The sequence below is a fragment of the Molothrus aeneus genome, chromosome 4 (genome assembly GCF_037042795.1).
Source record: "Molothrus aeneus isolate 106 chromosome 4, BPBGC_Maene_1.0, whole genome shotgun sequence".
In the NCBI taxonomy this organism is placed as follows: Eukaryota; Metazoa; Chordata; class Aves; order Passeriformes; family Icteridae; genus Molothrus; species Molothrus aeneus.
In genome coordinates, this window is record NC_089649.1 from 3,158,675 (window position 1) to 3,181,796 (window position 23,122).

Sequence of the window (23,122 nt, forward strand, 5' to 3'; positions counted from 1 at the left end):
CTAAAAGCCCACCTAGAAAAGACACCAATAGATTTCATATGATGGCAGCTGCAGTTAATGAATTTATAACCCAAGGGAACAGCAGCATAAACCCTTCACACACATACAAAGACATTCAAACCATTGAATCACCAAAAGGTGAGGAGCCCTTGCTCAGAGCTCAGAGCTCTGGGTGTGAGCCAAGGGCACATTGGTTTGTATCAGTAACAGAGCAGAAACTATTCATTGTGGCTGCTCATGGTGATAACTGAGTTCACTTCTGGCCGTATGTCAGGAACAGAATTTCATTTTCCATGTCTGCCTGAGCTGTTTTCTACTTCACTTATACTACATCAGGCTGTGGGCACATAGTTGTCAAAACAGAAGAGATAACAGAGATGGAGAATAAATTGATTAGGGCAGACCTGCAAGAGGTTGGCACAGAAAGAACCAACTGGAAAAGGACTGGAGTATTTCAAGAGGTGAACACAAGAAAACATGCAAATGTAAATGAATGTTTACTTGCAATCACTAGCAATGCTCAGCAGCACTTCCAAAAGAGGCAGACATTTAAGGCAGGAAAACACCAGCCAGTGCTCCAGTGGGCTACAGGCAGCTGCAGGCAATCCCAATCCCTGAGTGACAAGGTACTAACTATGGGCTGGGCTGGGAAGGAAATTCCAGCCTCTTTTTGCTGAATTCTTCATATTTTTATTCAACAGGCCAGGGACTAGAGATGTTTTTATTCCCTCTCTTCTGCAATGGCAGGCACGGAGCACTGCCCTCAGCTGGGTTATCTGCATCTCTGGTGTTTCTCAGACAGGGGAATGGACACTGGCCTGGTCTGGGCCAGGGTTCTGCCCCCACCTCCCCTGCTGAACAAAGATCATTCCTGGCCCTGTTTCAGCAGGAATGCCCAGTTTCGTTCCTTCATCAGGAACTTCCAAGCAACAGCAAAGCTGAACTGCAGAGCAGCCTCCCAGAACCCTCATTTCCCCATCTTCACTAAAGGCTCATCTAGAATTAATTCAGTACTTCCACAGCCATGTAATAGAAGCAACCTTTTCTTAATAAATGTAAGATTTAGTAAATTTAAAAAGTAAATTTTTGAATTACAATTTAGGTAGGATTTTCAATTAAAAAATAGCTATAAAAATAAAGACAAAGTTTGTCCCACTGCAGTATAGTCTCTGAAACTGTTCTGATCCATAAATGTTTTAATCAAGATTCATCTACCAGACATTATTTCCACTGGATGATTCCATTGTTGATTCGATACATGAAGCAATTTACATTAATACCCACAATATTACACTGATTATTTCTTTCATAATCAAAGCAGAAAAATATGTAACCTTGCCAGAAACTGATATTAAAGAGTTTCTAAAGCCTCCCATTTAAATAGCTGTAAAATAGTTTAGCTGCACATACTTGGTAATGTAAATCTAATGGTTTCAGAGGAATTCTCAGATTGCATAAATTAAGCCAGGCTTTAGGTAATCTAACCATAAAGCATTCTTTCCCCCCTGCATCATTAGGAATTGTGAGGATACTTCTCTGAGCTGGTAGGGACAAAATATAAAAAGAAAAGAACATATGCCATCACTTTCTTCTGCTTAATTTTTATGTCACAACTTATGTACAGCTTCATGGAACATATTCCTGGGCTCTATTAAAATCTAATTCCTGTGTGCAAGTAAAAGTACAAGTACTCTGTGAAAACAGTGGATCCAGGAGTGAAAACTTGCAAGGTAAAGAGAACAGCTAAAGCACAAGATTTAAAAAAAAAAAAAAAAGAAGTAAAAAGAGAATGAGCTAATTAACATTCTAAGGATTAATTTAACCACAGAACATCTGTTTACACATGTCCCTCTGCTGAGATCCAATGTGAGGGCTTGTGTGGGTTGGCTTTGAAGCTGTATTTTATTATCCAAGAAGAGGTTCTGAGTACAGATTTTTAGAGGGATTATGGATATCTTAGTAACAGAGGGACCCCTGGGCCCCTTCTAAGTACTCTTACTTCCTTGATTTCCACTTGACTTGTATCCATACGGCATTCTCTATTCCTTGTTGAAAAATTCTCCACTGGGCACACTTACAGCTTATATTCTATTTTAACAACCTGAAATGTTCCATCCCTCATCTGCTTTCCCACAAAACAGGGCATTTTAATTCTTCTGTCCTGTATATTTTGCTATACAGCCAGCTAGTTGCCTAAAAATCAGACAAAGCCCTTACCCATTTCTTTAATTCTTCTGCACTTGCTATTCCCCTAATTTAGTAGTTGTTTTCTAATAGTGTCTTTCCAATCATGTTCATACAGGGTTCTAACAATAAAGAAACCATCTGCAGCACTGTAAGAAATATCTTTTAATCTGGAAAGTTTCTAAGTCCCCTGCTTGCCCTCCTGATTATAAAAATGAAATATAAACTATTTTAAATCCAGACAAATGTTCCTGGTGGCGCTCTCTGTGAACAAGGCTGATGGATTTCTATCAGAGAATACCCATGCAGAAATTTAAGGCTTTTAACACAGCAAATCTGATCAATCCACACTGACCAGGGTAATTAAACAATTCAGACTTAGAGATCAGCAGCAATAATTCATGCACACACAGAGCTGTCCCTGTAAATTAGGGCTCAGGCAATTTGGTGGGCTCCCAGCAATGGTGGCACTCATGTTTTTTAACTGCACCCATTCCATGTGGAACAGATTTCTCAGGCTTTCAGCACTGGCCTACCCAGACCTCTTTACGAACAAAGAGTTATTTTCATGAAGGAACTGAACTAATCCCACCACAATTAGCAAGTGGCTCGTTTTCCTATCTGCAGGTAACACTAACTTGCAGGTCATTAACTCCTCTCCCACTAGATAAAGTCATTAACACATGCAATAACAATGTTTTCCATTGCTCTGTGTTATTTCACTGAGCATCACGACTACAAGATAAAGCATTGGATTGACAGCAAAGTCATTTCAACTCACCCATCCCCAGTAAACATGAATCAGTCTCTAACTTGGTGATCACGTTAAAATCATCTCCCAGGGAAAAAAATGCTAAACTTGTTGACTGCTGAACAAATTGAAGCAGAAAAGAGCCTTTTGTATTTTTAAAGGAATAATTGATTCAGCTCTGTGGCTGCTGGTCAATACCACAGTAATTGGAATCATCATGACTAATGCACAGATCATTTTACAGGCCTCTCTTATTAGCATGAATATTCCTCAGCTCACCTCTGGTGTGCTGGGCCAGGATGCTGCCCCCATTCTTGGAAGAATCAGCTGTTAAGCTACGTGTGCAGATCTTACTAGGCAGAGCAAAAAATTCTATGTATGCTTCAGTTTATTAAAAGCAGAATTGAACTTGCTACTAAGATACTGTTCTGAGTGTGTGTGTCTAATTACAAGGGCCCACACAGGGAAACAAAATCCCTTTTGTTCCATCTTTGGTGTATTTTCAGCCTTGATTGCCATTTTATATCAAAAAAGAAGGATTTTCAAAATACTGACCACTTTCTTCTTATTCCCCTTTTGGAAGTGCCAGGTTGGAACTCTGGCATCTCACTGCTCCCTTTTGGAGAACATGAAAATAAAGGCCAGTGCACCCTGTCCTTGTCAGACACAGACATTTTCCCACCTCCTGCATAAATCCTGTGCTGCTCCTGCATCTTCTGAAAGGTTTTTATATATTTATTATCAGACAAATGATCTGTTCCTCAAAGACTTTAATGCATTCCCTTGCCCTCGACTTGTACCTGCAAAGCAATTGTGATTCCAGCTGTGTCACTGTTAAATATGCCATTAATTACCTCAGGAACGCATTAGACCATACTCAGAACAGACTGTAAACATTTTATGTCATTAGGTAAGGCACTGAGGCTGTTTTTAATGCCACAACAGCTCTATTTATATACTGTGCTGCGTAATTAGCTACTAATGAGGCTCTAACTTTCACTGCTGTAAGGCCTAGATAGCTGTTCCTCTTTCAATGAATTCATTTTTGCTGTCTCATTAACACACTAAAAAACCTGCAAATTGTATTTTAATTAAAAGCTAAACTAAAAAGCTAAACAGTGTCTCCTCTGTCTGGAGACACTAATGAACAGATACACTCCAAGGGAGATGCAAGAACGATGCCAGTCAAGAGAACAAATACCTTGCCAGAAGAGCAACACAAAAAGATAACACATCTCACTCTCTCATTTTCAAGGGCAGCCTCTTCTCTACTTCCTCCCTTTTTTTCTCTCCTTACTTTTCTCCTTTTGTACCTTCAGCAAGGCTGCCTACCCTCAGACTGACAAATTGCAAGCCAGACCCCAAGAAACAGCAAGATTGTCTTAAAATCACGAGGTGTGTGTATTTTGAATCCTCCTGATGCTTGCTATTCCCATCAGTCTTCTGTGTCACATTTCCTGTTTTTTTCCTGTAGCTGCAAGGGCTGAAAACACAGCAGCAGAAACTCATCCAACTCCATGACTTCACAAGCTCTGCAATAAAATCTGAGCATTGACCTCAGTGCCTCATTTCCTGACCGCTGAGGGCACCTTATACAATTCATCAAGGAACATTGTCAAATACAGCAAGTCACCAGGAGGAAACAGGGTTTGAAATGCACTGGGGAAGGAAGAACATCCCACTGATCTTACCAACACACACAGAGGCAATTAATTGTACAGTGTTCCCGTGGCAGAAACAGACACTCAGGTTTTTTAAAAAGACCTCTTAAGGCAACATAAAAAAATAAAATGGAAAATGACATTCAGAACTAATGTTCCACACTGTATTAAAGCCCTCTGAACACATCCATCTGCAAGGGAATAGCCCAGGAGCAGGACAGAATAAATAACAATTAGCACAGGAGAGAAGGAAGCAGCACTTTGAAACAATACAGACAGTTCCAGGAATATTCAGGAAGAAGCTCCCCTAAGATCCTACAATTAGTGACAAAGAAGGGACTGCATTGTTCTTCCTGGAAATTGCTGATAGGAGCTGTATCAGAGAAATACAGTGGAGGGAAGATCACCATGGAAAGGTTTCTGGATTAACTGCCTGCTTCCCTTGCAAACACAGGATCCTGAACTTGCTGCTCTGCCTCACTTCATGGGATAACTGGCAGCTCACTTCCTGGGATGACTGGAAGCTCACCTTGTAGATGACAGCAAACCCCTAAATTAGTCTTAAATTCAGGTACTTCGTTCCCATCTCCTTTGTGTTCCTTAATCTCTTGTGAAGGGTTTTCCTAATATTCAACTAAGTGGCAGATATTAGGAATGCTTAGCAGCCTATTCTCCCTAAAGATGAACATCCAAAGTAAGACAACTTAATTAAGAATTAATTCCCTTTAAATCACAGCCCAAATTTCTCTCGCTGATCAATTATTTGCAGCATGAAATGATTTACAGGACACAGGGGCAGATTAATTTAGGTGACAAAAGTGATTTCAACTCTCATCAGAAATTTTCCATCCTGTTTTATAAAAATTCACCTTTGAAAGGTAAGTTTTGGCCTGCTTACAAGGCTCTGTGTTTTGACTTTGATATTGCTTCACACACAGAGCCCCAATGCCATTTTCATTCTATTACAGTCCCTTCTCTCCACTTGCTAATACTTTACTTTTTTTAAGAAATAAGTCTTTCTGACAAAAAAGCAAATAATAAAAGCAGAACCTTCTTTCTCATGATCAACTATGAAGGCTGAGCAAATAGGATTAGAGCAGCCAGCTGGTCTTGAGCAAAAAAACTTTCAAAAGTATTTGAATGCATTGCAGATATCATTAGAGAAGGATATGAGACAGCCTTCAGCCCAGACTTATGGAGAACAAAGAGTCATTTAAGAGGATCTATAGCTTTACTCCTCAAATATTCTCTTGAATTATGTACCACATTGCACAAATCTGATCTATTACAAAAGCAACAAAATTGCTTTAGGAAGCATTTCCCTCTCTCTTGTTGATGAGGGTTATCTGCTTACAAATTCCAGGATGAGGAGCTGACATATTTTATTGAGTGCTTCTCATCAATCCCAGGAATCCTGTCCAATACACTGCCAGGTGATGAGTTTTAAATGCTCAGGAGAGTTTTCATTTCAAACGTGTGTGTTTTAATGAGTCACACAAACGACGATGCAAGCAGGATGCTGTGTGTGAGCAAGAGCAGCTCAAAGAGCAACAGCTGCATGAAAGCATGGCTAGAAAAAACTAGACAACATTTGAAATATGGAATAAAATATGCAATAAGGGCCAGGGCACTGCACCCACATTTAGGTCATCAATAAGTTTATCCAGTGCTGATAAAGGAATACAAGTGGTTTGAAATCAGCTACAGTGCAGCAGTTAAACCACTCTTTTCCAATCTGTGCTCCAGAGACCCTTGGATGTCCATGGATTGCCTGTGGAGTCCCAGGAAGGATTACAGAGCCAAGGACTTGGCTCTCTTGGCAGGTGTGTTTTGCCAGTCAAGCAGAGCATTCCTGCCTGTGGACAGGTGGAGAAGCTTGTCCCATTCCCATTGCTCTGGATGGAACTAAACAGCTCATCAATGGCTCCATCTATGGATCACTCCCACCAAGGAACTGGATTTTGTTGTACCAGCAGTGCCAACAGCTCCCAAACAGCTCCAGAAAATCACCTGGGAGCACACAGCAACCTGGACTGGGCACTGAGCAGCTCTCATCAAGGGGAAGGGCTCACTGCAAACCCTCAGAGGAGCTGAGCAAATGCCCACACCCCAGTAAGGAATTCCTTCAATAAAGATCTAGGATAAGAAGCACATTTTCTCATTATCTTCCAAGAAGTTGGAATAAACTGCTCCTGTTTGCCAGGGGGTTAGGATTCCTGCAGGCTGCCCCTTCCCCAGAATACCCTATCCCTCCATTAGTATGAAATATTTGGATTCTCTAGTGGGACATAAAATATAGAACATTTCTGTAGATAAACAAGGGAAAGAACTTCACAGGTTAGGGAAAAAAGAGACACTCATTTCTGCAGGTGATACAGATTCTCAGAGTGACAGTTACATTTTACAGAGTTTTTCTCTGCAGTTTCAGAAGTAGAACAGAAGGAATTTTCCATTGGGGTATGAGTATCTTATCATATCATTATCTCAAGCTTATTTCCTCATTTGGAAAAGTTACTTTTCTATTACAGGCTCTTCAAAAATGGAATTAAGGTGAGCAAATAAATATTATGAAATCAATTATAGTCTTAATGGTGTTTTCCAATGGCAGACCAGAGAACAGCATCATTTTATTTAGCTTGTCTGTTATACAGGTACTAACTTCTCTGAACACATAAAATACACTGTACACTGCAAGAAATAAACAAAGATGGATAGATGGATGGATGGATGGATGGATGGATGGATGGATGGATGGATGGATGGATGGATGGATGGATGGATGGATGGATGGATGGATGGAATGGAGAGAGTGACATATTTTCCTCATTCCCTAAAAAACTTGCCTATCTCTTATTAAGTATAATCCCTGTTTTTCCACAGACTTCTGGTGTGATTATTGCTATTAGTCCTTTTAGGATGAAATCCACAGTAAGTGCTAGACACATAAATTATTTGTAGCTGATATTTAGATACTCAGCACCAAATGACCATGCCCAGTTAGCTCAGTTCACATGAATCCACTAAAACACAGTGACTTGGGGGAACTGACCCACACATCCAGGGGGATTTAGTGCATGCCCTTTCAGAACAAAGTGCAATCCCCTGATGTGCACCTCTAACTGATTTTTCTCTGACATGACACAAATGATATTAAGGGACTCAATACAGCCCTACTGTATTAGACTGCCCTACATAATTACTCTGAATAACCTTTATTTTACATCCAGCAGGTAATTTATGACAAGTCCTCATGTATATCCTTCAAGATATTCAAGTGCTGCTGAAAGGGGCTTCACTTCTTAAATTATGGCTATATATGTAATTTTTTTTTGTCTTCACAGAAGGTACTTCTTACCACATTAAAACAGACATAAATCTACATTGCTGACTCACCTCTATGGTTTGTACTAATTCAGATTTCATTCACATGCCATGAGTGGTCATATATTTCAATGAAGTTTTTTGCAGTAAATACAACCCGTGTCAGAAACTTTAAAAAAAAATAAAATTAGAACTGGATTGCTATGTATGATTGGGAATATTAATTCATCAGGTTAGTACCCATTTACTCAGGAGCCTTAAACTACCTTTGTAACTCCTGGTCTGCATTTTCAGGGCCCATTGTTGGACAGAGAGCTGTGCAATGTTCACTCACGTCAACCTATGCTGGGACCTTGGAAAAGTCCAGCTGTAAACACTGATCCAGCTGTAAATACTGCTCAGCCTAATCACAACAGTTTGGCTCTTATTGACATCAAACCTCCCCTTCTGCCTCACCAGTGCCTTTGGAAGGCTCCAAGCAGCTTCCACTTACCTGGGAAAGCAGCCCATGGTAGCTCCTTGGCAGAACAGATAATGCTCGGCCAGTGATGTCACATTATAAACAGCAGGGGGAAAGTGTTGATTTTTCCATCAGAAACACCACTAAAGAGTCTTCCTCTGAAATATCTCTGTCTGACATCCCAAAACCAAAACCACCATGGCAAATGATTAACTGAAGTGCAGAGAGTGGAATAATATGTTTCCTCCAGAACAGCAGACATGTTTCTTACCCTTTGTTCAGTGGTCCCAACAGATGTTGTTCCCTGAACTGGACTCCCCCCACTCTTCTGAATTTGTGGTTTCACTGAAGAGCTAAGTCCCACAGGATGTCTCTGTTGATTGAATTGACAGGTTAGCGGTGATCTGAACTGAATCTACGTTAAATCAGCTGATGATATCCTGGGTCTCAAAATAAAGAATAAATAAAATATTGGTGAAGGTAGGTTTTCATTAAAACATTTTAGAATAAAAGCTTTGTCAAATTAAAGCTTTGCACAATTTGTAGAACTGATCCTCTATAAATTGAACCTTTAGCACTTGTTTTAAAATATGCCTCTACTATTTTTTTTCATACTGTGAAATCTTCCAAGCAATTATAAACAAATTATCATTCAGCAAAAGCACTGATAACAAATCTGACCTGTCTGAAAGCCTAGGGACAGGTTCCCATGGCAGCTCTACAGGGTGCCAAAAAGAGGCAGAAGGAAAACAGACATTAAGGAGGAGCTTTCCCTATCCTAGAAAAATCCCAACAGGAGAGGCAGCACCCTGCCATCAACTGAAGGCATACCTGTGCTTTATCACCCTTCTTTCCAAGGTCTGGTTTGATCTCCATCTGATGGATCTTAAGGAAGGATGGGTTGAGCTGCTGCCTTTACAAGGGGAGATGAATGCAGCAGCTCCACCAGAGACAGATTCTCAGAGTTAGGGAAGTGTTTGGGGCCTGAGCAGCTGGAAGGGTTTCCTTGCCCTGTGGCTAGATTTCCATGTAGGAAAACCAGAGAAGAGAATTCACTTAAGAAGATCTGCTGGTTGGAGAGTCTCCCTTGGAGGTGCACTCAGCAAGGCAGAAGCTGTGACAGAAATCAGCTCCTGTCTCTGTGGGCACTCAGCCTCCAGCCTTTACAGCCCATCTGTCCCTTCCAGAAGCAAGCACAGTTTTAGGAGATTTGTGTGACAAAAGCCTGCAAGGGAACTCCTGTCTCTTTTCATCTCTCTGTTCCTTCTTCCAGCCCTGCTAGATTTCCCCCATCTAATCTAATAATCTATTAACAAAGACTTTTTTTTTTAAATTCCCCCCAGAGAATTTAGTTCTCAGCCTCTGAGAGTGGCAGCTGATCCCTAAACCTGCCTTCTGTTCCCTGAGCAAAGGCCAGGCTGATCCCTCACCCACCTGGCCAGGCTTCCTGCTGTGAAGAGGATCTCCTTGGAGCAGAGAGCAAAGAGCATCTGGACCTTTGTACACAGTAGTGAACTTTGGGCTAGGCACAGTGACCTGACCCAGGAGCAGCTCAGGAGCAGCCTCAGGGGTGCTCTGCATCTCAAGCAGCTGTGGGAAATGTCCATAAGTAAAAAAATAAAGCACAAAATGCTTACACCCAGAACTGAGCTAAGGCTCCCAGGAGTTCCCAGGTCACCAATCCTGTCACTGATTCCTGTGCCTGATGTCCCAGGCTGAAAGCAGCTCCCTTATTTCCCACCCAGACACAAGTGGGGCAGTCCCTGCTGTCTGCAGGAAATGCTCTGAGCCCTCTTCCCCTCTGCCACCAGCCCAAATGTCCCACCCAAACCACAGAGCTCCTCTGGAGTCAGAGCTGCTTTGGGGCCAGGCTCTGCATATCCAACAGGAGGTGTGGAATATTTCTGAGGGATGAAGTGTCCTTGGCAAAGCCAACTTTTGTACCACTGGGTATTAACTGATTTTCCATAAAACTTCATTTGTTTCCTGTCTAATTCTGCCTAGCACAAAGAGTTTTAAACAACCTACTGCAACTTCTCTACTTGCTTGCCTTTCATTTTCTCCAGAAATTAAATACATTGCAGCAGCATATCCTTAATGTTTATTATAGAATAAATGACTTATTCAGACATAAAAATACTTTGAGCCCTGTTGTGATATGTACAATGGTATAATAGATAACCCAAATTCAGACAGTAAATGTGATGCCAGAAAACAGCAATACATATTTTACTGGGAGAAACTTGTGCTCTTCAGATGTGGCTTTGATTTAATATCTCTTTGGGCACTGTAGTTTAGCTGATTTAACTTTTAGTCAAGAAGATGAGTAATAAGGATTTAAACTCTATGGTTTTCAAACTGCAAATTAGTTATCTGACTGGTTTTCACTTACAACAATGTAAAAGTACTGCCGTATTTGATTTACTGGTATAGCAAACAGTGCCTTAATCAATTTAAATCTCTTCTTCTCTTTGCATTCTTTCAGTAGATAACAGAGTTGTATAACTGATACAGTTCATTCTACTTTGAGCTTTTAGACTGAGGGAAAGGAGGTGACTGCTCAATGTAAATGTGGGGGGAAAAATTCTTTCTCAAATTAGGATCTCTTCACAGATCCTGATCTGATTTGTACTGTTGCTGAAATCAAGCCTTTGTAGACCAAGAACATTGTGATCACAAGATGAACTTCTGAGAAGATAGTAAAATTAAGGCATGCATATCAAAAAAATGAATCAGGCATGTCCTTCAGAATGAAGATAATGGATGAAACCTACAGTGATCATTGGGAAACCTCAGTGAAATAAGAATATTTTCATCCTGGAGCAACACATTTCTAATTTGATATTACTTTCTCGGTAACCTTGACTAAATATTACAGACTGCAAGGTGGACATCCTCAAACATTTGCCTGTAATATGGAGAACAGACTGTGCCCATTGGAGGATCTGAATCAGTGCAAGATCCTTTCCATTAGAAGCACATCTGGCATTCCCCATGGCTGCCAAGCAGATGTTTTAAGGAAGTCACTTGAAGGAAGGGTGAGAAGATCCATTTTGGCAATGGGAGCCCTGCCCAAAGGGTAAATGAGCTGCTGGGCAGCCCTGTGCACACACTGCTGAGCTCTGCACACTCAGAGCCCTGCCAAGCACTGGCACCAGCCCAGGTGAAGGAGCCCCTGCTCCATCCTGCCCTGGTGATGGATGCAGGCACACAGAGGGGCACAGAGGTGAGAGCCAACAGCCCCAGAGCTGCATTCATCCAACATCCAAGCACAATTCCACTCTGCATTCCCTGCCTTGTTACCAACTGAGCTGCTGCAGGTATAAATCCATGGGCATGGCTGATTCCCCAGGAACTGAAATAAATGGCTGCTCCTTTCCTGCCCTGCCAGGGCTGCACAGCCAATGGAGTCCTAGAAAAGGGAGGTGCTTTCAATTCTGGCCTACCAGCACTGGCATCAACTCAGCTCTCCCTACAAAATCTTCATGGCTGATGAGGCAGAGAGCAGCAAAGGCAGAGCTTTGGCTTTCAGACCACAGACGAAGCTTCCAAAGGTTTCTTCTCTTTCTTTTGTCTCTGACAATTAAAAATAGATTAAAGCAGAGTCACTGTAAGCAGCATATCTGCAAGCACAAACCATCTTTATGCTGTACACAGGCAGAATCCCACTTGGAGATGGAGCACTGAGACACAGAGTCCCTTCTCAGAGCCTGTGTATTTTAGAGAAGTGTTTTAGAGAGCTCTCTCCACCCCACTGATGGCATCTCTGACACGGCATCCACTGCCACAGCCTGCTTTCCTACTGCTCTCCCTCTACTGTGTCTGACAGCATTTTCAGCATTTCACTGACCTAAAAATGGCTTCTGCCTGTTCCTGAAAATGCAAAAAAAGGTTCCACTAAAAACAGCACTTAGGGGGAAATGAGGATTAAAGAGCAGGTGGCACTTAAACCATGTAAATGTGATGTCAAACTGACTGCAGTGACAGAGCTCAAGAGCAATCTAATGGTGCTTTCTGCTCTTTCAAGAAGCATTTAAACATTGCCATGTAAGGCTGTTTAAAATGCACATTCTGTGACACTTTAATTCAGCTACAGTAGTGGTTTGATAAATCTCCTATTTCTGATTGGCACACAGCAAAAGGTCTCCCACACCTCTATGTGTTGAGTCCTGTAAATTTAACAGCATTTTTTTTTTACACTGTGTATCCTGCAACATCTCTGTGCTGGAAAACCTCAACTTATAAAATCAGCATCTCTAAAATTTTTGCTGTACCCTGCAGCCAGACCATAACATGTGGCACATTTGAAGGCCTAAAATTTGCAGCTTTAAAATTTCTCTGACTGGAATAATTAGATACTGCTTTGTATGCCTGCTACAATGTTTTGCACTTAAATTACTTATAAACCACTGTGAGATTCAAAGATGAATTTGACAGGGAAAAATAGGTATTAACTCCTGTGAGTAATTCAGGCATATCAAAACTATAAATTGTTGCCTTACTTTTTTCTTTTTATGACTTGTGACACAAGAATGGATTATCTCTGCACACTGTTTTCTATTTAGGTTATGATTTTTGTCATTCAAATAAAGGCAGAGCAAGAAAGAATGAAAATAAATTACTATGGCTCAGTGTAAACTATTTGCTGATAGTCTTAAAAAAGAAATTAATAGAAAAAATATATTCCTAAATTTCAATTCTAGTATGAGAACTGTAACTTTAAGGGAAAAATCATGTAAAATTAACTAATGTATATCTAGTTTTGGTACAATTATTTAATTCTCCATGCTGCAACATCTGACAGCAACTCACATACAATGACCTTGACATTCTAAAAATAATGAGTAAATTTTTTACCTTTTCTCTCCATTGTTACAGTTCAGTGTCACTACAATTCACTTACCTGGTGCCATTTTCCCAGCTGGTTGTAATTCTTGTCACAGAAATGAAGAATTTGAAACCTTTTCCAGATCACTTTTAGCATTCTGCATTTGGTTCCATTGCTAATTCTATCCCCACATTCATCTACAGGCACAATCTCTGAATACATTTTGTAAGGGTTCACTGAGCCAACCAAGTGAAATAGGGAATAATAACAAAATGAAACTTCTCTTTCCTTGCTGAATGGTGTGTTACCACATATCACTAGAAGACATCCCAATTCTTATAAATCACACTGCACCAGGCATAAGAAAGGGGAATGACTCAGGAGAAAAGGAAAAATATCATTGGTGTGCTCTTAAGGTAATATCAGAGTCACTGATAGATGCCTGCAAGTGTGACTGCACTGTGACATACAGGTGTATTTCACTGGTTGTGCAAGAGATTGTATCAGGGTACTCTATTTTAACAGCAGAATGATGCACTCCAGTAACTCTGCAAACCCATTCTGAGCCTGACTCCAAATTCCATCATAAAGCCATCATTCCATGGATTCTGTTGTACAAAGGGTCAGCAAACTCACCGTGCCAGTCACACACCCTGGTAAGATTTCCTGAGGTGACTTCTCCTTCAAGTACTGAGAAGTTTCAGGAGGAAGGTCAAAGTCCTCTGGTTTGCCAGTGAATTTGTCCTTCAGCTCAACCTGTCCTTGCAGAGAGGTTTCCTGCAGCACAGAGCTGCCCCGTGCCCCTCTGTGCCTGGCACAAGGTCCAAGTCTCTCAAAGCCCAAATCTCTCAGGGACAGAATTAATAACAGACTGCCAGGAAGTACCACAGCCCAGTTCCCATCCCTTTTCCCTCCAAAACACCTTCTCAAGGAATGAAACACACTGCAAACACAAGCTGAAACACGGGGAAATGCAAAATGTGGGGAGCCTGTGCTACCCTAAACACAAATTTAACTGCCTGGGGCAGAACTCTCTGAGAGGGTTTGTGCTCAGCTCAGCACAGGGAGAGGTCAATGCTCAGATGAATTTTTTCCAGGCAGGCAGAGCTCAGTGTCCTTCCCTGTGTTCAATGGGTGCCCCCAGGCTTCCTTCACTCCCCCTATTCACTCCCCTGAATGCAGAACCCAGAATGATTCAGGGCCACTCAGCCACTCAAACAAACAAGGAGGTGCACATTGACATCTGGGAAAAAAACTCTCACAAGTGCCCCCCATCATTTCAGACCAGGACTTTTAACTGGAAGCTTCCCTGAGAATTGAGTTGCTTCAAGACATTTTCTCCTATTTTAAAATGTTACTCATCTTTTGTGTGGAAGAAGGACTTTTTAAACCCTGTTCATTTCTGGCTTCATTGGTAACTCTGGTGTGAGGGATTTGAGCAATGGTGCAATACTTGCCAACAGCCCTGTGGGTCCTGAACCCCACACAATTCTGCAATCTCAAAACTTCATGGACTCATTTCAGTATTTTCCCACCATCCCTCTGTACAGTGGTGCAAAGCACAGAGCATCTGAGAATTCAATCACAACAAGAGGTGTCATTTGTATCACAAACCAGGTTTCAATATTGGAAAGGTTTCAATATTGTTATTCTTCTACTTAAAATGCTTCTGGTTTTATGTCTAACATGAGATGCTGCTTCAATAAGCCAGAGAAGCATTTGCAGTTTCTCTGCTGCATCATGAACTTTTACGTGTACACAGATCTGTCCATCCAGGCACCTCCAAACCTGTGTAACAACTCTGTCATTTCTCATTCCATCAGAGCTCCACTACTTATTCAAAGCAATGTTACAAAACTGTTTTCTACTTTTACTCTTACTAGATGGATAACTGCAGAAGGTAAACAATATGAATTTAACTTTCTTTTTCTAACAGGAGTAACATACACTGTTGTACTAAAACCTAAAAAAAATAGATTTACTGATATTTGAGATTCACTTGTAATTCTATTTCTCCTCTTAGCAAGGACAGAACAGAGCATCATGGGCTGGGAAGTTTGCCTTTCTTTTCCATTCCTAAATATTATCTTTGCAGTTAGAAAACCAGTGTAGTGTTTAAACAACACAGCACAGTAGCTGTGAAATGTGGTATTGCATCTGGGCACTGTCCATTTTCAAGAAATGCCATCTACAGGACTGAATTTGGATCTATTTTGGGGAGAAGCCAGGATTTCCAACACTCAGTTTAATATTTGGCTATTTTTCTCTTCCTTTGGTTATAAAATCATGTCTTTTTATGGGAAGAAAAAGCTGTTCTGAACGTGATGTGTTTACAATCAATAAGATGGTCTAGAGAGATTTGGACTTTCAGACATTTGGATTGAATTTCAGCTGTGTGGCAGCACAGTAATTGATTATCTCAATAGTCATTCTACCTTCACCTCAAGTCTATCAGACCAGAGAATTTAAAATGTTTTTAAAAGCCAGGCTATTTTAACCACTTTGCAGAATGCCAGTCTACCAGATGGAGAAAGAAAACCCTAGCAAGGAAATAATGGGATTATTACATTACTTTAGACCGTGGAAGTCTCTCCATAGATAAAAACATCTGCTGTGTCTATGTGTGTGCATATCTTTAACAAAAAAAGGCTGGCCTGTCTGTGTGCACATGTGTACATGTCTGCACACAGTCTAACAGCTGAAGGCTTTGCATTTGAGAAAGCTATTTCAGAAAAAAAAACATTTTTTTTTTTTTCATGTTCATATAGATTTCACTGATGTTCCCATGGAAAAAAAAGATATTAAAGAGTGAAAGAAGTTCTGCTAACACATGAATTAACAAAGTCCAGATTCTTCTGAGTTTAGTCTGCTTGTTCCTTATGTCAGAGCCAGAGAAGGTCTGGCCAACATCTTCCCAACCATTGAGAACCAAAAGGGACCTCTCTCAACCAAGAAGGAAGAACAGCCAATGGCACAACAATGGGGTGACACAGACAGACAGATGGACCCCTTCCCTTGCTCCATCTCCTCTGCCATTGCCCTATATGATTCCACAAGTCTTGTTTCCACAGGAAACCACTCTACAAGTCTGTCAGGCACAAACCTGGACTCACTGTTCCCCACGGGCAGCACGTCCCTGCAGAGCGGCTGGGAGGCAGCGGGGCAGGGTCATCCTCTGCTCCACAGGAGAAACAATCCACAGCACAGGCACCTTCCCTTCTTTTTGTCCCCCACCAGCAACTCTGGGGAGAGGAAATGCATTAAATATTCATTTAATGGTGAGAGCCATCACCAGGATCAAGGATGTTCATTTAATGGTGAGAGCCATCACCAGGATCAAGGATGCTCATTAAATGGTGAGAGCCATCACCAGGATCAGGGACATTCATTTAATGGTGAGAGCCATCACTAGGACCAAGGGGAAATGAAGCTTTAGAGCTGCAATCCAGGGAGGAACATTTTCCCTTCCTCTTCCCAGCCCAGCTGTGCTGTGCTGGCAGCCAAGCCCTGCCAGGGCAGGGCCTGGGCAGTCCCTGGCACACATTTCCTCTGCTCTGACCCTGGCAATGCCCACAGCTGCATTTTGGCCTCTCAGGACACTGCAGGGACCCTTCTCCTCAGGCAGGCTGGGCTCACCTCCCTGTTTGTGAGGAGAGCTCAGCTCCATGAGCCTGGGGGATCTTCTGCCTTTTGCCTGCTCCTTGTTCTGCCTCCTTGCCAAGGAGGCTGAAGTAATTTCTTTTTTTTTTTTTGTCACATATACAAATGCAGGCTGCAAGTCCAGCTCCTAAGGCTAACACCTTGTTAGCCTTGAAAGTCCTCTTCTACCACAGGTCAAGTAAAGCAATTTGTTCTGTACTCACTCAGTTTTCGGAATGTTATTTTAAGCCCCAGATGGATCACTGAGATTCCAGGCTGTCCTGACACAGAGGCAAAACCACCCAAACCTGTGTCAATGAGGCACAGATATTAAATCTCCTGCTTATGTGAAATATCCCTCTTGTGTAGCATCTTAAATCTCAGCCTCAGCCAGAATTTCAGAGGGTAGTTTCCTCTGCATCAGGGCTCTTTCTATTTCTTTATCACAAAATGTGCTCACCTTCACACCCTCTTGCAGTCAGAGCCAGCATATTCCATGGGGTTTAAGTAGCTGTGTAGAAAACAGATTTTTTTGGAGTAGCACAGGTGTGTCAGTTCCCCCAGACTGTGACACAGTTTATTTCAACTGAGCTGGCCTCTGCTTTGGGTAGGACTGCAGCTGGTGGGTCTTAATTCCAAGCTGAATCCAGCAATGCCAGCTCAAAAATGTGGCTGGTGAAGATTGCTTCACACAGACTCCAAAATCATACACTGTGTATGGGACTCATCAACTCCTGACCATCCCAATTCTGGATAAAGCAGGTGAATGGAAAAAAAAAAGCCACTGGCAACACAAGAAAACAGGCAAGGCTCTGGTCCAAACTGATCTCCACAGACAAGACTGAGCCAAAAGTCACATTCTGTGGCCAGCGCGTGTACAGGACTCCAAAACTGATTGTAATTAGGGTCAGGCACAGATGTAAAGAACCCTACAGAGTTAATAATACTGAAATGAGTTCCTTCAGTTTCAACTTTCAGATGCAAAATATAGCCATTTAATATCCATGGACACCACTAATATTATTTTGCCTTTTCTTTCTGAAAGTCAGTGAAAGAGATGGGAAACAGAACACACATCCCAATCTAATGCTTGCAGTTCAAATAATCACAGGCAATCAGCTGCATGCATGTCCACAATCACTACAAAAAATGTACAGAAAGAATCTCAACAATGTTTCTCCTGACCAGTATTACTCAGATTATACAGCTGTTAAAAGTAAATGTTATATTTATCTTTTACCTGTGCTCTCTGGGGAAATTTAAGAAAAACCATGATGAACAATACCCTGGGTTTAATGAAGATAATAGCACAGATGTAGACTGACCTGATTTTAGTCATGCTCTGTACATTTGAGAAGCATTAAAAACAATCAATAGGGCTGATATATCTAATAGATAAATTCAAATTTCCACTACTTTCCTGCACACACCAAGCAAAAGCTGCTATGGAATAAAAAATGAAATACGCAACAAAAGAGGACTTTTTAATTCCTAAAGAATGCAATATAAAAGTCATAAGAAAAAATTAAAAACAAGAATAAATTCATTTTAAGGACTGTTATTCTAGTGTTTTGCCATTAGCATCCAAATTCTGAAAATAAGAAATAGCAGATGCTTGGAAGCAGGATCTAAAAATAGAGCAGCATTTTACTTCAATAGGAGGCTGAAAAGGTATACGTTAGTGCTGAAACAAGAGGAACACTTTAAGGAATATTTTTACTTGATGCAATTTGCCAGTAACACTACAGAAATTCAGAACAGGTGTCAGGAACTCAGTGGAAATGCACCTCTTAAATCTACATTCACATCTGCCCTCTTGCTTTCACACACCAATTGTTGACAGGGAAAACTCTTAAATACACATCCCAGTGTCCAGGTTATTTCTCAGACAGACTTCCTCAGAATTTGGATCCACAGAGACTCTGATTTGGCAGCCATACACAACAGCATCAGGAGGCTCTGCTGGTTTCACCTGGAATGAGTTCAAACATCCCCTTGCAAACAGCATCCAAAGGAATGGGAGGACACTTTTAATTAAGAGCTCTACAATTAAATATCAAACAACACATCCCAGTCTCAGCCTGACCAGGAAGTGATGCTTGGATCTCTCTTGACATCAGTTCTTTCTTCACCTTCTGCCTCTCCTGTCCTTGTCCTGCTCTCAACCACAATTTCCCTCAGCTAATGATGCATGCTGCAGTGTGCACAAAGGCAAAATGTGTTCCAAAGGAATTCAATAAAAAAGCTGTTCCCCTGCATTAAGGCACCAGTATTAACCTTCTCTAATTCTTTTCATGTACTCTTCTTTGATTAAGGATTTTTTAATTGTACTATAATGTTAAATGTTCCCCATCTGTTCAGGAGGGTGGTGCCATTCTCCAGAGGAAAGAATGAACTGAGAGGGATTTGCTCTGGAGGTGACTTTTGGGGTTTTGCTGCTGCTGGCTGATGCTTCCATCACAAGCACTGTATAAATATCACCAATTGTATGGGGCACTTGGCAACAGATAAAGGAATGGCACTGACTGGACCCTATAGATAACGTGTGAATGTCCTGGAATGAGACAGTCTGCTCTGTGTCCCAGAGCAGACTCTTCCTATTAGTGATATTGGGATAATTTCCATCATTATGAGGAGTTCATTGTGCTAAGGCAGTAAAAGCACACCCCCCCAGTTTTATTTATTGTCTGCTCTAATTTTGTTATTTCAGTTTAACACATTTATGTTCCAAGTGTAATAGTGGTTTGAATTCACGCCCAGCTTACATCATAGAAATTAATTTGCTAAAAAGGTTTTCTTTTAGTATCTGGTGTCTTCTGAAAGGACAAATATAGCTCTGGCATTTCCCTTCTCTAATCATGTTACTGAAATACATAAAAAAGCCCTTTAGAGATTAATGTGATCTGGTTGTGCAGATATGATAGAGTTCTTACCACCTAGAACCTTCATTAAAAATCCACATAACAAAGGAGAATGACAGTTCTCCATAAATCCAGTTTGATATCTGAAACCTCCATGGGGAAAAAAAAAGTATCTATCACTAAGAAGCAACAAGAAAAAATCTGTTATTTTCACAGTATTTCAGATAATAATTTCAACGATAAAAACCTGTTTCATACAGAAATATTGGCATGTCTTCCTAGCCATTCCTTCAATTTGCATCATTAAATGCATTTACTATATTCATAACACATAAAATGTGTGTCCATGGATTACAGGGCTCAACAATTTAAAGCTTCAAACTTTTGCTCTAAAGTAATCAAATTCCATGCAACACCTTCCCTTAAGTGTGGAAGTGCAGCTGACATTGGCAGTGCCTCCCTGACACCAAAGCCAGCTGGCGAATTTACCCCACCTCTGCATTCCCCAGTCACATTTTGTAACCTGGCTGTGAAGCCCTTGCTCTGTTTGGGCTGGAACTGGATGTGCAGATGAGCTGGCACAGCACAATCAGCTTTTCTCCTCCAGTCTGCACCCCCTGCTGCCCCTGGGTGATTTCCCTGGCCTGTCTGGATGCAGGGACTGGTGCCCCAGGCTACACCCTGGCCACAGACTAAATATCCCAAAAATCTATGTTCTCCCTCTCACCTGGGAGCTCATTGTTCACAGAAACTGCCCGAGGCCCCTTCCCCTCCACAGCAGCCCAAACCCAACTGTGAACAGAAATTCCTCTTGGCAGCCTGCAGGGACTTCTCCTTTCCAGCCTCTGATCCATCACTAGGAGGTTTCAACACCCTCTGACCCGGCAGTCACTTTTAACATTTCTCTACCTTATCTCTACTTCTTTTCATTCTGCTGCTAGCCTGACTTCTCTCTGCTCACCTTTGCTTCTCATTCTGCAGTGGCCTGGTAGTTCTTTTAACTCCTCCTTGTAGAGCCTGTCTCATTCCCCTGCAGTTTGCACTGAGGTGCCTAATGAGGCTCAATCTGTGACTGAGCACCTTCTCCCTTTTCACACCAACAGCACCTGCAATCGCTTTGTCCAGAGTTTAGCACAAGGATGTCAGTTCTGACAATTCTAATCCAGGCAGTTCATTTCTGATGCTCTAAATGAATCACTACAGATGAAATCTGGAAACCAAGCCGCTGGTTCAGAGGAAAGCTGTTGCTGCTTCTGAGCAGAGTAAACAAGGAACTTAATACCAAAAATCAGATTATTCTCCCAGAGATGATGTTATCTGTGACTCTGAGGAAGATCTTTTGAAATGTTAATAAACTATATGGGATTAAGGTGTCTTGAAGACACCAGTGTCCCCATGAATTCCTGCAGTAAACAATAACAGAGTAAGGAAATGATACAAGGAATAAAGATGCTGTGTGAAGTCCAGCCTCAAAGGGATCAGAGATGAGGCATAAAGGTGCCCATTTAAAAGGGAAGCTGAAACATTTAGCTTATCTAGCTAAACATATTATGGCTATCTTAGAATTATTTTTATAATAGCAGAACCATATTTAGCTAATGCTCCACAAATGGAACTAATTAAGCTGCATTTGAAGTATTTTCTTAATAATTTATAATGGTCTATTTCCAGGAAATCAGACTAATGAGGCAAGTACTTAATTTTTGAAGTTATTTTTTAAGAATTTGCATAAATTGGCATGGCTACAGAAACTTAACACTTCCTTGGAAGTTCTAGACTGCTCTGTGTTGCTAATAAGTTAGAGGAGATATGGTAGGTGAAGGGGGCAAGCCAGCCTTTACCACACATTGCTGATAAAACAGGTAAGTCAGTTTTATTTTTACCTTTCCAGGGCTACAAATCTATCCAATCTATCAAAAGTCTGCGCAGACAAAAAGCTAAGTAAACTTGCAGAGAGAATGGAACCCAAATTTTTCCTTTCACCTTACTTACATTGCTGCTCTTCATCTCTTGAATCTGGTGGGATTTTTTTAATCACAGCACACATCCCATTGCTCACTTACTAAACCAAATTCTAACCTGGACTCTTGATATTACAAATAGAACAAAAAATACCAGCTGAAAGTAATGAACTCAGAGCATTTCCTGGAAAGAAAAGGACAGCAACCTTCAGGGCACTGGTTCAGGTCTCACACTGACACCTGCTCAGAACAGCTGAACCAGCTCTGCTGCACAGAGGGGCTCTGGGCCGTACCCTGTCCTGTGCTGCTCCTTCATTTCTGGGGCAAACCCTTGGGATTGATGCATGTGGTAACACGGGTGAGGAGACTGAGGTACAGGGAGCAGAAAGTCTGGGTAAAACCCCCCCTTCTGCCCATTACTGATATTCCAGGCCAGTATCTCCCTTCCTGAGGAAAGGCTCAGAGAAGGAATTTGAGCCATTCTAACTTCCTGTCAGCACACACCTGGCATTCAAAGCTGTCTCCAGCCCACAGCACCTGCTCACAGAGCTGTGCTTCTGCTCTGGTTGTTAAAGCTGTGTAAACCTCAGAAGAAGATGAACAATATGCCAAAAGATATACAAAAGCAAATTAATTAAATTTGACTAACCTAGCCTGCTAAGTCTGGTTTGCACTGAAAATGTCTGGCTGCTATTAGAAGACATATTTGTAAATTACCCACACAATTTTCACCAATATAATCTTCCTTTCCAATGTCTACTTTAAAGAAATGCAATTCTTTTTTAATTAAAATTCAGTAAAACCAAACAGACCCATTTAAAGCTTGTCAATACTGTCCCTCATTTCAGGCAGCACAGTTTTAGACAACACAGATACATCAGGTGTCGTCAGACAGAAATCTCCAATCAAGGTAATTTGTTTAAAGATCACAACCATTTATTTAGAGGCCCTTGTTTAATCACAGAGCAGTTTCAGGAGCTATAAAGCACTTGCTAAGTTCTAAACTGTAGTAAAACACCTTCAAAGAAATATGGCTTAATGAAATTAACAGTTTCACCAAACACTCTTGCAGCAGAAATGAAACAAAACCACTCATTTGGTAGGACAGAATTATATATATTTAATTATTATTTTTTAAAGTTGAAAAGTCTAATTCACTGAAATCAGGACTGATCTTCCCCTAAAAATCAGTGACTCCCATACTGCCTACTATAGAGGATCTGGAATTTCTTCTGAACTACTTTCAGGTACCAGTGCACATTCACTGAGTCTCTGCTGGTAAAAAACTTACCAAAATAAAGCCATTTTGAGGAAAAAACAGTTCCCACTCATCCAATCACACCTTTTGCTACACATGCAGTAATTTTTGCAAATCCTTATTGCTCATATCAAGAGTGAACATTTGGATTAATTTTGGCTGGGGCTTGTACAGAGCAAAGTGTGAATCCTCACACGC